The sequence below is a fragment of the Lithobates pipiens genome, unplaced genomic scaffold, assembly GCF_037356315.1.
Source record: "Lithobates pipiens isolate NorthernLeopardFrog02 unplaced genomic scaffold, aLitPip1_a1.2 Scaffold_19, whole genome shotgun sequence".
Taxonomy (NCBI): Eukaryota; Metazoa; Chordata; class Amphibia; order Anura; family Ranidae; genus Lithobates; species Lithobates pipiens.
In genome coordinates, this window is record NW_027507764.1 from 442,828,948 (window position 1) to 442,845,804 (window position 16,857).

At 44.7% G+C, this 16,857-nt stretch overlaps 1 protein-coding gene across 2 annotated transcripts in view; it reads right to left on the reverse strand.

The window, feature by feature from the left end:
• PCMTD1 (protein-L-isoaspartate (D-aspartate) O-methyltransferase domain containing 1) overlaps positions 1 to 15,730 on the reverse strand; it is a 70,928-nt gene extending 55,198 nt beyond the window's left edge. The window contains exons 1-2 of one of the 2 annotated variants that reach the window (XM_077492674.1): positions 15,556 to 15,730; positions 2,150 to 2,337 (exon numbers count right to left, since the gene is read on the reverse strand). The gene's annotated coding sequence lies outside the window, so the exon portion shown is untranslated. The remainder of the gene's footprint in view (positions 1 to 2,149; positions 2,338 to 15,555) is intronic. The other variant, XM_077492673.1, reaches the window with a different exon arrangement.
• Positions 15,731 to 16,857: the final 1,127 nt, after the last annotated feature.

The window sequence follows — 16,857 nt, forward strand, 5'->3', positions numbered from 1 at the left end:
GTTACAGTGTTGCATGAGAGCAATTACCAGTTAAAGTAACACAGTGCTGAATAGTAAAAAAAATGCTCTGGTCACGAAGGGGTTAAAATCTTCCAGAGGTCAAGTGGTTAAAGTCCAAATGTTTTTTTTCATAAAACAGATGCAATTAAAGTGGAACTTCACCCAAAACTGAAAGTTTCTCTCTTCCTCCTTCACATTGGGGATTTTTTTTTTGGGGGGGAGGGGGAGCAAGTACCTGGTGACAGTCAGATCGTCGCTGCAATCTGAGAGGCAGTGCACCCCCCCTCTTCCCCCACAGTGTTGTAGGACACATCACAGGTCCCAGAAGATTGCGGGACCAATCACACAGCAGAACAGCTCACACATGCATTCGGAAGCCAGCTGTGAAGACACACTGATCAGTGTTACCAGCTACAGTTGGTGGCACTGATTATTTAGGAAAAACTTGACAGGCTGGTTGTACACAAGTTGATCTGCCCATACATGTATAGGAAGTCAGCCGGTCCCTTTCAATCAATGTATGGCTGCCCTTACATGCATTATCTTTTTTATTTCCTCTTTTGAGCTTATTTTTTTTTTAAGTTGTCCTCAGGCCATGTTGACGCACTTTCCATTCTTTGTTTACCACCTGTGCTCCCTGGCAGACTTATGGAGTCCCTCTGAACATGCATACTCCCACCTTGTACTAGAATTCTACATGCAGCAGCTGCAGGCACCACACACACACACACACACACCAACATGGATGCTTCTCCTCCTTTACAGCACTGATTGGCAGCAGTTTTTGTTCACAACTGAGCCAAAGACGCACTGCAGCTGCAACGGAGATATGTGAACCGGCTCCATAGAGAACTGGTCACACACAATCTCCTGTCATGCGAATTGGTAGAATTGGTAGAATCATGCGAATTGGTAGAATCTCCTGTCATGCGAACTGGTTCACACACAATCTCCTGTCATGCGAATTGGATGCGGTTTTCACCGCATCCAATTCGCATGACAGGAGATTGTGTGTTAACCAGTTCTCTATGGAGCCGGTTCACATATCTCCGTTGCAGCTGCAGTGCGTCTTTGGCTCAGTTTCAGGGCAGAAATCAGGCAAAATTTTGGCCCCGATTCGTCCCTGAAGCGGAAAAAAGGAACGCACTGGACCCCTGCTGCGAGCAGCATCCATCGGAGGTGTGAACCCAGCCTCACTCTTGTGCTGCCTGTATGTGTGGCTCTTGCAGAGGCTGCATGTAGAGCTGTATAACAGGGTGCTAGTGCAAATGCACAAGAGAATCATATAGAAAGCCATAGGTCCCAGGGACACAGTGGGCAGACACAGAATGGTGAATGTGTCAGCGCTGCCAGGGACAACCTAAAAAGGAAACTCAGAGGAGGAAATTTATTGCAAAAAAATTAAAATAAAAAATGATAATATATGTAGGTGATGTTATTTGTAGCTGTTTAAAAAAAATATAGTTTGTCACTTTAACACACGTAAAAACAAAAAGGAAATGCGGTACGTTTTATATTTTAAAAACATGCTGGGCTGCACAGATGTAAAAAAAGAAATACAAGAATGAATGAGGTTTCTACTTGAAATGCATTTTGTTGCCAGGAAATGGACAAGTTCAAATCGCCCTTATTCAATAGAGTAGTAGAAGGAGTTATGATGATGTGTAAATGGACATATATAAGAAATAATCAGCTGTTAGTTTCTACTGTCAAATTCCAACATTGCTGCAATATATAGAAATCTGCTGTGCTCTTTGCATTGCATCACTGAACAGTAAGGATGAGCTTCGGCGTGTTCGCATACTCCGCGTGCAAAGCCCACCAGGAAGTCGGTGCAGCGCTGCGCTAATCACAGGCAGTGAGACATTTCCTGATCTCTGCAGCCGCGCATCGGGACAATGTCTCACTGCCTGTGATTAGCGCAGCGCTGCGCCAACTTCCTAGTGGGCTTTGCACGTGGAGTATGCGAACGTGCCAGAGCTCATCCTTACTGAATAGGTTCCTTTTGTTATTCACATTGCAAGCAACTCGATTTTAAGGTATGAGTCTTACCAGAGGTTCTATGGTCACAGCATACTTTCATTTTAAAACAGCATTGTAACAACAATACAAACAATGGTTATTTTTTTACAATCCAATATAAGCTTACTTGAAAAATCTCTGTTCTGTCTGTTGGCCATCTCTTTCCACAACGTCCTGGATTCCCTGCATGCTTTGAAGTTTTTCCTCTGATGTTTACTTTTGAATTCTAAGGACTACATATCCCATGGTACCTTGCTGCCTGCAAGCAGTGATTCCTGTACTGACTGCCTCCTGAGACTCCTCCTCTCAGCACCTCTGTAGTTCAGAAGGCAGGTTCTGTGAAATGTGTGACACAACAGTGCCTACTCACAGGGCATAATGAATACGTGTCACAGAATTCAAGGAAGAAAATATGTAGGGACTTCACAAAGTAAGTTTACAAACTTCAAGATAGTTCAGAGTCATAGGAGTCTGCTAATAAATAACTGAAATACAACGTGAAAATGAACATCTGATTTTAATTTTAAAGCTGTAGAGACTGTCCACTTATCAAAGTGAATGCTCTTTTAGCAAATTGTGTGTTCATTTAGCTTAGTAAATAAGGCGATGCTGGGTCCCCGTTGTATACCAACCACAAATACACTTTAAAAAGGCTTGTTAATAAATAGGGCAGTCAATCTTTTCCTTTTTCTTTGTTTTGTTTTTTTCTTCATGAAAGTGTGGCTCGCCCCTCCGTGCACATCATTTGCCTAAACAAATGATGTGCATAGGGCTTGCTGGGCAACCTGGCATATGCACGTCAAATATCCCAAGAGGCCTTCAAGTCTTCCATTCAGCTAGTAGGAGGGGGCCGGGCCTAGCGGTGTGTCATCGCGCAGCCCCGCCAGCTGCACCCGAAAGAGCCGACGGGCCTCTCAAAGATGTCACAAGTAAGATGGCGGCGCAGGACCGAGTTGTGTCTGGTCACAGAAGGTTGTCATCAGGACACTGGATGTGGTGGCTGGGTGAGTATCCATGCTGTGCTTACAACACCACCAAGTAAGCAGGGGTATAAAAAAAAAAAAGGGGGGGGGGGTAAGCTGAAGTTCCTTTTAAAGCGGAACGTTACCCATAACAACTTGAGAAAAAATCATTTTCTGTAGCAAGGAATTTACATTCCACGTTAAAGAGGAGCTCCAGGCGCCTTCAGAAAAAAATAAAAGTCAGCAGCTACAAATACTGTAGCCGCTGACTTTTAATATAAGGATACTTACATGTCCAGGGATCCTGCGATGTCCTCACCCGAGGCGATTTTACAATTGGCTTTGGGTGCAGGCGCCAGCATCTCTAGTAAGGAAACAGGAAGTGAAGTTTTGCGGCTTCAAAGCATGTTTCCTACTGCGCATGCCCAGGTCACACTGTGCCTTGTGAATGGTCCCGTAGTCTTCTGGGACTTGTCATGTGTCCCAGAAGACTGTGGGGGGAAGGAGGGGGGCCATGGCAATTTGAGCCGGAAGTGGGAGTGGGTACCTTTCAAAACCAGGTACCTACTCCCCCCCCCAAAAAGTGCCAAATGGGGAAGTGAAGGGAAGTTAGTTGGACCAAGCTAGTCTATTTGAAGGAAAAATTTTCAAAATCAATTTTCATACTGGGTTCTATCATAAATATAAATCAATATTAAAGAGCAAGTAAACCCTAATGGGTTTACTTCCTCTTTGAATCCCTGCAAAGGTAAAGCATAATGGACTACTATGCATCGCATAGTAGTCCATTATGTGTCACCTACCTGGCACAGGAGCCAGCAAAGTCACCGCTGTCCCCTGTAGTCCGGAGCCTCCAGCTGCTCCGGCGCTGTCTTTAGTCGGAGCCGCGATGACGTCACTCCCGCGCATGTGCATGAGAGCCACCACTCGCGGCATATTGCCGTTAACTGCGCCGCGCTCAGTGTGCCGCTGTCTATGGCGCATGCGCCGTAAACAGCGGTGCCTGTCTTTCTGCTAATATCTCCTAAATCGTGTAGGTTAGGAGATATTTCTTGGACCTACAGGTAAGCCTTAATCTAGGCTTACCTGTAGGTCAAAGTGGTTTGTAAGGGTTTACAACCACTTTAAAGTCCATAAACTGCCACGATAAATCTCCAATCAAGTGAATATACTTTGTATCACATCACCCCTGAGGATGTCAGACGTTGCTGACAAAACACCTTGGGACACTAGTGCGCGATGCGTAACTTCCGTCTTATACTCTCTGCAACGCAGGTGGAATGTAATCAGTGTACCTGCTGTTGTCCACAAGCCGTTGGATGTTTACTGAACTAAAAGGGCTTCTTTTTTTAAGGAATAAATTAGTTCTATACTACATCATGAGTACTCTTTCTCTCTTTGATATATGAACCATATTGTGTTGGCTTTATACCGGTGTTGACTGTCTCTTCCATTGGAGGATCCATCCCATCACTCAGGCTCATTTGACTACCTGTAATGGGTGTCATGTTCGTATGCTGAGTAGGAGGTTTGCTCACATTCATGGTGGAAGATGGCACCTTGTTCACTATACAAAGTATATTTACTTCACTTGATTGGGTATTTATTGATGGCAGTTTATGCACTTTAATATTGATTTATATTTATGAAAGAGTGCGGTATGAAAATTTGTTTTGCTAATTTTTCCCTTTACTATTTAGACCAGGGGTCTCAAACTGGTGGCCCTCCAGCTGCTGCAGAACTACAATTCCCATGAGGCATTGCAAGGCTGATAGTTACAAGCAGGACTCCCATGGGTAGAGGCATGATGGGACTTATAGTTCCGCAACAGCTGTAGGGCCACCACTTTGAGACCCCCGATTTAGTCTCACTACGAGCAGCTCTGCATACACAAGTATTTGTATTCACTTGTAGTTCTCATTGGTATTTGATGGTTTAGGGTTCACAGTCTTAATTGGGGTTTTTCTTTTCTTCTTTTTTTTCACAATTTGAATTATTTGCTTTACTAACAGATGTGCCAATTGGAAGTGCTGCACAGCTACATACAGTATACAGCTCTGTGTTCAGCAGTAAGATGGGGACCCCCCCCCCCCCGCCAGACCAAAGTCAAGTCAGGCTGAGTGCTGCTAAACCAGTCACAGGAAAGCTTTGTATTTCATCTATACAAAGCTTCCTCTGTGAATGGCTGAGCAGTGCTCAGCCTGACTTGACTTTCTTCTAGGAGCAGGAAGCTGCGGCTACATACAGTGTATACAGTGTTCACAGTTGTTGCATCTGTTAGTGAAGCTAATAGTGTGTTGGACTATCTTGGTCGAAACTATTAAAGTCACAAGAAATCTGGTTAGGTTTTAACTCTGGTTAGGTACTAATAAAACACCAAGTCTACGACCTGGTGGAGCTGCCAGCTGATTCAGAGGAATGGATTGTGTTGTAAATGGCAGAAGCACTGTAATTCATTAAAACACAAGTCCACAACACAGTATTCTCTCTGGAACAAATGTAGTAGCCAACTTGTTTGTTGTCAGCTTATTTTATTTGGGAATGGTGGCACTCCTCTACAGCTGTGGTCATTCACAACAGAAACCACCAGCTACTACTGTAGTAAAGAGCTCCGAACTATCTGGTCTACGGCTCAGTTAATACAAAGAAAGCAGAAGAGGCAAGAGGGTTGCATGGCAATGAGGGACGTAGATCTCTTCTGCCAGTGTTCAAAGGAAGCTGGGGTTGTGTGCCATCAGTCAGAAGTCTGTCTCCTAACTTCAGCGTGGTCAGATATTGGTCAGATATTGGAGGAGGACGGGGTGGGCCAGCTATCCAACCACACTACTCTGCAACCACATCACAAATGTTAACAAGGACAAATGCTATGTGCACTGTGGGATTTAACTAGATTGTCTAACTTCTGTTGAGACTTCTTTAAGACCCCTTCTGGTCTCCAAACCACAGATAAGAACCAAAAGAAAAATGGTCCACCATGTTTACATCCAATGCCTTTATATACTGTTATAGCACTTGGTACAAAATCAGGACCGATTCAAACTATTCCACAGGGAAAAGTCAAAGCATACTTTCACTGGAAGTCTGCAAAAGGAAAGATGGTACTAATAATACCTGGTGATTGGCAATGCCGATTATACACATGGCAACTTTCAGGCAATTTCATTCTTTTAAAACCGCTTTCAACCATCAAAGGATGAACACAACCTTCCACTAAGGGCACTTTCACACGGGTGGACTAATCGAGTCCATTTGTCCGTTTTTCGGGTGGACCTGATTGGACCCTCCAGTCTCCTCTAGGGAGTTAATGGATATGCGTACATTGACACCCAGCGATATCTGATCTTGTCTGCTAAAAACGGATGGATAGGGATCTGTTCCCCATCCATCTGGATGGCAATCATGTCTAAATTGACAGATGGTTTGTTTACTTCTGACCACCCATAGAGGAGAGCAGGCTGAGTCCGCTCTGCATAAGCGGATCAGACACGGACCAGCCATCCGCCTACTTAGCAGGGATCAGCAAACAGATTCCCCTCTGAGCAGGCAGACTCCAACGGAGCCCACCACATGTGTAAGGGGCCTAACTGTGTCACAATCAAAACAGTTTGTGGCAGATTGCCTTGATCCCTCTATTATTTCTGATGTCAAGAGCTGGATAAAAATTGTAGCGTCTATGGCTAGCATAAGGCCCAGCTCATACCCAAGCCATTCAAAGCACGACGTTACGCTTTACCAGAAATGCTTTAGCCCTTGTGCACACGGTCGGAAATTCCAACGGAAACGGTCCGATCGGATTATATTGTCGGAAAATCTTTGTATAGAATTCAGATCGAACAAAGTGCCATGCATGCTCAGATCAAAGTACGAGAGCAAAGCTATTGGCTACTAGGCTGAACGTAGTCCCGTCGGAACGACCGAATGTCATCACGTTCCGAACGATCGGATTTTCTGACAACTTTGTCTGCCCGTGTGTATGCAACACCAGTTTCGGACAAAAAATCAGACAGATTTTGTGGTCGGAGTTTCCGACCGTGTGTACAAGGGCTTAGAACTCTACACTAGAACTAATTATTTTCAAAGGAGACTAGTCACACCTGAGCACAGTGTTGCTTGAAGCCACCTACTTCAAAAAAAAAAAAAAAAGAAGCTTCATGTGTTGACCACAATAGATGTATGAACATGCCTGTAACACTAGTTTTCATGTCTCTTGTGCCCTGTAACTTTTTCCTTTTTATGGAAAAGCTAAACGCTCAAGAATAACGCGTGTACAATTATGTCTGTATTGTTAAAAAAAATTTAAAAAAATACGGAAAAATGACTAAAAACACGCAGCTTACACAATCTGGACATTTCTATTAGCTACTCCTGTCCAATCCTAACCTTGCGGCAATAGACTGCAATCTGCTCTTTGTACTGCAGTTCACCCAACCTGCCCATTCTACAGGTAACTGTCCCCCATGGATCGCCTAGATCCGATTCTTTACACAAGTGTCTTGGGATGTTTATTAACTATCAGTATGTGAAACAAATTTAGCATCTTTCCCACACAGACAACATGTTTTTAAATAAGGTTCATGACCATGACAATCCATGTTTCTATTGTCTGATTAGGATGACTCATTGAAGCAGCTCTTGGGTTCTGCACTGATGTCATGTTTATTATTACTTATGGCAGGTAAACATCTGTCTATTTATGGGGAAGGGCCTGCAAGTTGCATAACATCCAAGTACAGAGCAGAACAAAGAAAGTGGAAGTAACCCGACTCGGAGATCTTCAGGCTTTCTTCTAAGCAGAGTTTAGAGCTTGCTGAACTGTATGACAGACAGAGCTGAGAACGGCTCGGAGGCTCATGGTAAACACTGCTGTGGCAACACTGAAAACACAGGCGGAATGACGCCACCGCCTCGGTGATGAGCAAAACTTTACTGTGCTGCTGATGGATGGTCAGCAGTCCAAGTGTACAGAAACACAACTACTAAAACCTCATATATGATCTGCCATTTTCAGTGGTGATCCTGATATGAAGGTCTCGGTCAGATGGGGCACTCTGTGCTATGCCCGCATACATACTGGATGATCAGCTGTGTCTATCTTGTGTGCAGATAAAACTTGGGTGTAAACTGTGTCCAGGGCTGGTAATTGCATGTAACTACAGATGAACAATAGTGCCGCTGACCATCGATTTCTACAAACGGACTATAAATCTGGCTATAGCTGTTCACACACAGAATGTACATAGAGAGAGCTCCTCTGCCAGCAAAAATTGCACTCTTACTTGTATCCGCCAGTCTGAATGGGTCCTCATAGGGTGACAACACTTCCTGTTCCTAATTGTTCTCCTGCATTGTCACCCTGTCACATGCTCTCCCAATGGAGACTACAAGCATCCATGTTAGTGTACATTACACAGGCATGATCAGGTATTCTCACCATCAGAACCCCCTGAGAAATACCATACATGTAGACAGCAAGTAGCTGCAACACAGGATAAAAAAAAAAAAGTATTAAAAGTGTTACTAAACCCACAACTGTAAAATCATTCTGTATATGCAGTAAAGCATGCTTGTTATACTCAATCTAGAACCTAAGGGGTTAATCCTCTGCATTGTGTTAAAGGCTGTGTTCTCTGATCCTCCCATTCTTCCACTGTCTCCTAACCCTCTCCTGATAGTACAGAGCCTTGGAGGCACTTTGCACATGCTCAGTTTGTCATGTATTGCTAGAGAGATTTTCTTTTTCTCGGCAGGGTGCATGTGATCAGCACAGAGCCAATCAGCGAGTCATGGGTCCTGTAGCCTCATAGCACAGTCAGAGGAGAATAAAAACTCCTCCTACAAGCTTTAACCAGACACTGATAGAAGTCACAAGACTGCTATATACTGCTGATGAAAAAAGGTATTTAGCAGTTTATATTTACTAAAATAATTGCATTTCCATGTTCTGTGGGACACCAGATATAGTGGGTCCTGGGTTTAGTAACACTTTGATAAGTATTTTATTAACCCTTTATGCTGGCTATTGCCAGGGCTTTAAAACAGAACCAAATCCTGGCAGCCTTCACAGCCAAGGAAGCTAGCCTCTGTTTGATGTGCAGTTGCCATGGTGCTGCACATGTGATCAGCTATGACACCAGCTCTCATTCAAGGCATGTCTTGAATGTAACTGTTTTTGGAAACAGAGTATAACTGAAGGCAAACTTTACTTTGTAGTTTTGGATAAAAGTGGAGAGGGATTAGAACACCTGTCAGTTTTTATTTGTGTCTGTGCCGCTGTTGGGGAGATTCACCCTTTCTATTTTTTCTGTTTACCATTATCATTGAAAGGGAAAGTGGAGACACTAGTTCTTATCATAGCCCCGGATCCTCTCACTTTGGAGGGATTTACTCTGACTTCCTGTTTTTGCTATGGGATAGGAAGTGAAGGGAAATCTCCCCTATAGGACACAGATGGCAAAAAAAAAAAAAATGAAATAAAAAGAAATGATGGGGTATATCCCTTACGTTACCCAAAATGCGCATCGGGGAGGTTCTGTGTTGGCCGCGTCCCTCGGACACAGCCAATCACAGATCATGCTAAATGGCCAATCACAGCGGCCATTTAGCACTCGATCGGGCTATCCAATAAGCGGTGATCTCATATGTAAACATATGAGATCATCTCTCATCGCCGGCTCCCCACCTCACACAGAGACAGCGTCTGAGGAGGGAGAGCTTCTGTGCTGCAGCGTCTGTGAGTGTACACACACAGTGAAACACACACACACACACATGCCCACCTGTCCCCAGTGCCACCTATCAGTGCCATCTGTCCCCTGTGCCACCTATCAGTGCCATCTGTCCCCTGTGCCACCTATCAGTGCCATCTGTCCCCTGTGCCACCTATCAGTTGTGATTTGCACCATAGCTTGTAGACTCTCTAACTTTCACAAAGACCAAATAATATCCACTAATTTGGGTTATTTTTACCAAAGACATGTAGCAGTATAAATGATGGCCAAAATGTATGAAGAAAAAATAATAATCTTTTTTCATTTATAGCGCAAAAAATAAAAAACCCCAGAGGTGATCAAATACCACCAAATGAAAGCTCTATTTGTGGGAAAAAAAAGGACAAAAAATTCATTTGGGTACAGTGCTGCACGACTGAGTAATTGTCATTCAAAATGTGAGAGCACAAAGCTGAAAATTGGTCTGGGCAGGGTGGGTGTTTAAGTGCCCAGAAGGCAAGTGGTTAACCACTTTACCTCTGGAAGGTTTTACCCCCCTTCATGACTATGGTAAAATTTGCTATTCAGCACTGCACTACTTTAAATGGCAATTGCACAGTCATGCTGACAGCGGAATTACATTTTTATCATTTTTATTTATTTATTTTTTTTTTTTTACACAAATAGAGCTTTCTTTTGGTGGTACTTTATCACTTCTGTTTTTATTTATATTTTCTTATATAAATAAAAAAGGCCAAATTTCAAAAAATATTTTTTTTTTCTACTGTTATAAAACATATCCGATAAAATCTAATGTCTTCATAAATTTAGGCCAAAATGTATTCTGCTGCATGACTTTGGTAAAAAACAAAATGAATTTCTGGGGACCCTATACTATTGGGGACATTAATATAGCTCTAATTGTGATCAAGATACTGATCTGTACAGACACTATACTGGAAATGGCAATAATCAGTGACTTATAATGTGACTGTGATAGGGTGAGGGGCAATTTGGCACTGACACTGATGTCTCTAGTGACACTAATACGGTGATAATACTGTACTAATGACACTGGCTGGGTGACAGGAGTGATCAGGAGGGCCATCAAGGAATTAAATACTTGACCTATGGAAGATTTACCCCGTTCATGACCTGGCCATTTTTTGCAAAACAGCACTGTGTTACTTTAAGGGCTCCTGCACACTGCAGCTCAAAGAAGCGGCTCCTACAGGCTCTTATGTTTTCTGCCTAGAAACTCCCCTCCATGTTAGCCAATGGGGGTATTTACTAAAAGCAAACCCACTGTGCACTGCAAGTGAACATGGAAGTGAACATGGAAGGGCAGTCGCTGTAGATCTGAGGGAAACATGCAAGGAAAATAAAAAAACTGTATTTTTTGCTTTACATGATTGGATAATAAAATCAGCAGATCTACAGCGACTGCACTTCCAAGTGCCTTTAGTAAATCCACCCCAATGTGTCAATGCACACTAGTGCTTTTCAGCCATGTGCTCCTACAGGCAGAAAAAAAACTCAGCCAAACTCGCATTTTTGAGACTAGCGAGTGCCCCAAAAAGCTCAAAAATGCGTAAAAACGCACAGAAACATTTTATTCCAGCTTTTTGTTTATATGTGGTTAAAGAGGGATTCCACCAAAAAAAAAAATATTAAAAGCCAGCAGCTATAAATACTACAGCTGCTGACTTTTAATAAATGGACACTCACCTGTCCCGGGTTCCAGCGATGCCGCCAGCCGAGGCGGATCGATCGCTCGGCTCTCGGCTGCTGTAGTCACCATTCTAGGTGAGGGAATCAGGAAGTGAAGCGAATCGGCTTCACTTCCCGGTTCCCTACTGCGCATGCGCGAGCCGCGCAGCGCAATAGGAAATCTCCGCGCTATCACTGGGACCCGTGTGTGTCCCAGCAGACAGCGCGGCAGGGCAGGAAATGGCGTAGACTCCCACGGGAGTCTATGCCCGGAAGTGGGTGAAAATACCTGTCTTTGACAGGTATCTGCACCCCCCTCCCCCCTGAAAGGTGTCAATTGTGACACCGGAGGGGGGGGAGGGATCCGATCAGCGGAGGTTCCACTTTAAGAAAATATTATCTAGGAGGGTCTGTGAAAAAAAAAAAAACACTTTTGCTGAAAAAAATAAAATAAAATAAAAAAATAAAAAAAAAAAGAACAAGCTTCTTCAAGCTTTTATAGGCATAAATAAAAGCTCAAACGCCTGTAAAAGCAGCTTTGTTTTGAGCGGCAGTGTGCGTGAGCCCCGACTGTAAAATGTATGTCTTTTTTCCCCCTCAGAGTTTTGTTTTGGTGGTATTTGATCACCTCTGTGGTTTTTATGTTTTGTGCTTTAACCACTTCCCATCGTCATATGACGTCTGCAGGATGCGCATGCCTGGCCGCCGCAATATCTGCTGGCACCCGCGATCGCTCGTGATAGAGCAGGAACATGGATCTGTGTGTATAAACACACCGATCCACGTCCTGTCAGGGGAGTAGAGACAGATTGTGTGTTACTTGTATATAGGAACACCGATTGGTCTCCTCCCCCAGTCAGTCCCAACCCCCACAGTTAGAACATACAGTCAGGGAACACAATTAACCCCTTGATTGCTCCCTAGTGTTAACCCCTTCCCTGCCTGTGACATTTATACAGTAATCAGTGCCTATTTATAGCTGTGATTGTTGTATAATTGTCAATGGTTTCAAAAAGTCTCAAGTGTCCGATCTGTCCACCATAATGTCGCAGTCACAATAAAAATCACAGATCACTGCCATTACTAGTAAAAAAATAAAAATAATAATAATAATAAAAATGCTATAAAATCAATAACCTATTTTATAGATGCTATGACTTTTACACAAACCAATCAATATACACAAAATATATAGAAGAATACATATCAGCCTAAACGGAGGAAAAACTGTGTTTTTGTTGTTTTTTTTAATTGGGATATTTATTTATTATAGCAAAAAGTTAAAAAAAATGTAATATATTATATATATATATATATATATTTTTTTTTTTTACTTTCTGCTATAAAACATATCCAATAAACAAACTGAAAAAAAAAAAAATCAAATGTCTTCAAAAAATTATTGTGCTATGTATTCCGCTACATATTTTTGGTAAAAAACTTAAGCGTATATTGACTGGTTTGCGCAAAAGTTATAGAATCTACAAACTATCTCCACCTCATAAATAAATAAAGAAAAGGGTAAGGGAGGATCACAGATTCATAAAAAAAAAAAAAGAATCTACAAACTACTATGGGATATGTTCATTTATTTTTTTACTAATAATGGCAGCGATCAGCAAATTATAGCAGGACTGTGATATTGCAGTGGACATAGTAAAACTTTTTGGGGACCAGTGACACCAATACAGCGATCAATGCTAAACATATGCATTGTCACTGTCCTAATGAGCACACATGGCTGAGCAGGGGATTACCATTAGGGGCAATGAAAGGGTTAACTGTGTGCCTAGCCTGTGGTTACTGTGTGAGGTGCTTTTTCTAGGGGAATTTACTTCCTGCTTTGTAGGAACACAAATTCCATCCCTTCCCTCCTAACAGAATGCCAATTTGATTACATAGGCAGACCGCCGTTCTGTCTTTTTGCCTGACGATCGGCGGGTGCCAGAGGACACTGTGTACCCTGCACCCGCCAATCAGCTTCCGCTGTGTTATCATGCGTGCCCCCCTACCCGGAAATGTAATATGATCCAGTGCACGGGTACAAACACGTAGCAGTAAAAGGTAGACCTAAAGTAGGGTTGCACCGATACCGAGTATTTGCCCGAGTACTTGTACTAAGGCAAATGCTCCCGATGCTTCACCCAATAACTTTTACATGCAGAGTCTCCCAGAAGTCAGTGAGCGGAGCGGAGCGCGAGTCCTGGCACAGTGAGAGCGAGTCCTTGCAAGGGAAGATAAGCTTATGGGGCAGGGGAGTGTGTCACAGCCGCATGTGCCACCCATCAGAATCGGTGACCCGGGCTGTCAGAATCGCTAACAGAAGTGACTACCGAGTCTCCGTCAGAGACTGTACAATGTAACGCTCATCTTGGCACACCCTGCTCTCAGCCTCAGTAAGCCTGCAGTCACAAATCGGTAGCTTCACTAACTATATGGCCTGGGTGTAACAAGATGTCCGCTGCTGCATTCTGACTAGGCTTACTGAGGTTGAGTGCAGGGTGTATCAAGATGGGCTCTTGTATACTCTACTCTTTATTGATTTCATTTTCTCATGCCAGCCTGCCAGAAATGATCAGTGCTGCATTTCAGCGCCACTGCCTACCAATCAGTTTGACCTATCATTGCCCATAAGTGCCACCTATCAGTGCTGAAAATCAGTTAGTGCCACATACCAGTGCCAGCCATCAGTGCCCATCAGTTAGTGCACACATATCGGTGCCACATATAAGTTCCACCCATCACTGCTGCAAGTCCCCTATCAGTGGTACAAATCAGTGGCCATCAGTCAGTGCCACCTATCAGTGGTACAAATCAGTGGCCATCACTTAGTGCCACCTGTCAATGGTACAAATCAGTGGCCATCAGTCAGTGCCACCTATCAGTGGTACAAATCAGTGGCCATCCGTCAGTGCCACCTATCAGTGGTACAAATCAGTGGCCATCCGTCAGTGCCACCTATCAGTGGTACTAATCAGTGGCCATGAGTCTTCATAATTATAAAAAAGATATTGTTAGTCTGTATTGTGCTTTAAAAACCGTGACTTGACATCTCGGAATTTGATCTGAGCATGCGTGGCACTTTCTCCGATCGGAATTCTCTACAAATGATCAGACGAAGTCTGATCGGATCATGTTGTCAGAAAAAAAAAAAAAAAGTATCAGTAATCGGTGAGTACTTGAAAAGACAGGATTGGTACTTTTACTCGGTCTTAAAAAAAGTGCTATCAGTGCAACCCTAACCTAAGCTGGTGGACCGTGTGCTGCACAGATGGGGAAATGTCTCACTGCCTGTGATTAGCGATGAGCAGTGTCGGCTTCCTGGCGGGATCGGGCAGGTGGGTTGGGGCTAAGATCCCAAACATGCCCGAGCCCATCTATAGTGCCCGATAGCAGGGAGAAATCCAGCCAGATCTCTGTCCTGTGATAAGGATGAGCTCCGGTGTGTTCGCACAGCCCACGTGCAGAGCCCGCCAGGAAGTCGACACTGCGCTAATCACGAACACTTCCCTATCTTTGCAACCGTGCATCGAGAAATGTCTAACTGCCTGTGATTAGTGCAGTGTCAACTTCCTGGCAGGCTCTGCACATGGGCTGTGCGAACACGCCAGAGCTCATCCTTATCCTGTGATTGGCTACAGCCAATTGGCAGGTATGCAGCCAAAACAATTGGCTGTAACCTGCTGACAAACTCGTGTCCAATCACAGCACAGGCCAGCAGGAAGTGCCTGGAGCCGCTGCTCACCCTCAGTACTTGTACCGCTGGTGGTCAGAGAGAGAGGAAAGTTTATTAGAGCGTCACAAAGTGACCTGACCGCCAGGTGTATGCATTGCGCAGCGCTGTGTACAGACACGGCACAGCGACGCGTGTGATTGGTGCACACTGGGGACTGTTATGTGTGAATGAGCCCCAGGATGTGGGGAACACAAGGAAAAGTTCAGAGCTGTCAGTGGGGGAGGGGGTGGGGGGGGGCATGCCACATGTACAGGGGGGGGGGCACTAGACAAGGATGACCCTGAAGAACTACAAGTCCCAGCCGCAGGCCCCTCCCCCTCCTCCTGTCAGGGCCCCCACATTGCCTGGCACACACACAGCTGCTGACTGCGCCACAAGCCGGAGAGATGTTCTCCTGACCCAGACACCGAGCACTCACCATGAGAAGCGGGGAAGGGTGTCAGGGCTGGCGGCACACTCGGTCCCTGCTCGCCCGCCGTCTTCTACGAGGTGACCCGAGCTGTTTGTGGCGATGCAGGACACGGCGGGGGGAGTGCGGAGCGCATACAGGCCCGTGTACAGCCTGGGTTCTGTCAGGCCGCATCCCCGGCCTCCCTCTACACGTGCAAAACACCTCTTCCATCCGCCGCCAGGGGGCGCCTCACAGCCCTCCAATACATCAATCTCCTATAAACTTGGGACGATGTCATCGTCAGCGTTGTTTTCAAACTTTGGGGGGAATTAACCACTTCAATACCTCCCAGCTGTCCCTGATTTGGAGCAATGTCCCTCTATCCCTCATTCATCCTCATTTGTCCCTCATTTTGGTCTGATCTATATAATTGTATATAAAATGTATTTTTTTATCTTTCAAAAAAGTGTTTCCCAGTGCTAAACCTTTCATCCAATTTCTAAATTGCTACATTTGTACATTTTAAAAGTCGATATAAAGGAATAATAGTGGTAAAAAAAGTCCTTGTGGATTTAATTAAAGCGGGAGTCCACCGGGACTCCGCGTTTTTTTTTTTTTTAAAAGCCAGCAGCTACAAATACTGCAGCTGCTGACTTTTAAAATAGTGACACCTGTCCAGCGCGCCCGCGATGTCGGCACCCGAAGCCGATCTCTAGATCGTCTTGTCGGGTGCTGCCGCCGCCATCTTGGGTATGGGAATCAGGAAATGGAGCCTTTCGGCTTCATTTCCCGGTTCCCTACTGCGCATGCGCGAATCGCGCTGCGCAATAAGGATGGTCCCCGCTGCCTCTGGGATCTGTGTGTTTCCCAGCAGGCAGCGGGGCACTTGCGGAAAGGGGCGGGCACTTGCGGAAAGGGGCGTAATCTACGCCCCTTTCCGCAGAGAGCTATCCCGGAAGTGGGTGCAGAATACCTGTACTGTACAGGTATCTGCACCCCCCTCCCCCCTGAAAGGTGCCAATTGTGGCGCCGGAGGGGGGGAGGGTTCCGATGAGCGGAGGTCCACTTTAAGTGGACCTCCGCTTTAATCTCTTTTTGCTCGTTTAAGGGGTGTGGCAGGGGGGGGGCGTGTCCTATGCCTACATACATTTGCTAGTAGGTGTCCCTCATTCCCATCTCAGAAAGCTGGGAGGTATGCACTTGAATACCGGGCACTTTTACCCCCTTCCTGCCCAGGCCAATTTTCAGTTTCCAGCGCTGTCACACTTTGACTGACAATTACGCGGTCATATAACATTGTACCCAAGTGAAATTTTGATCTTTTTCCCC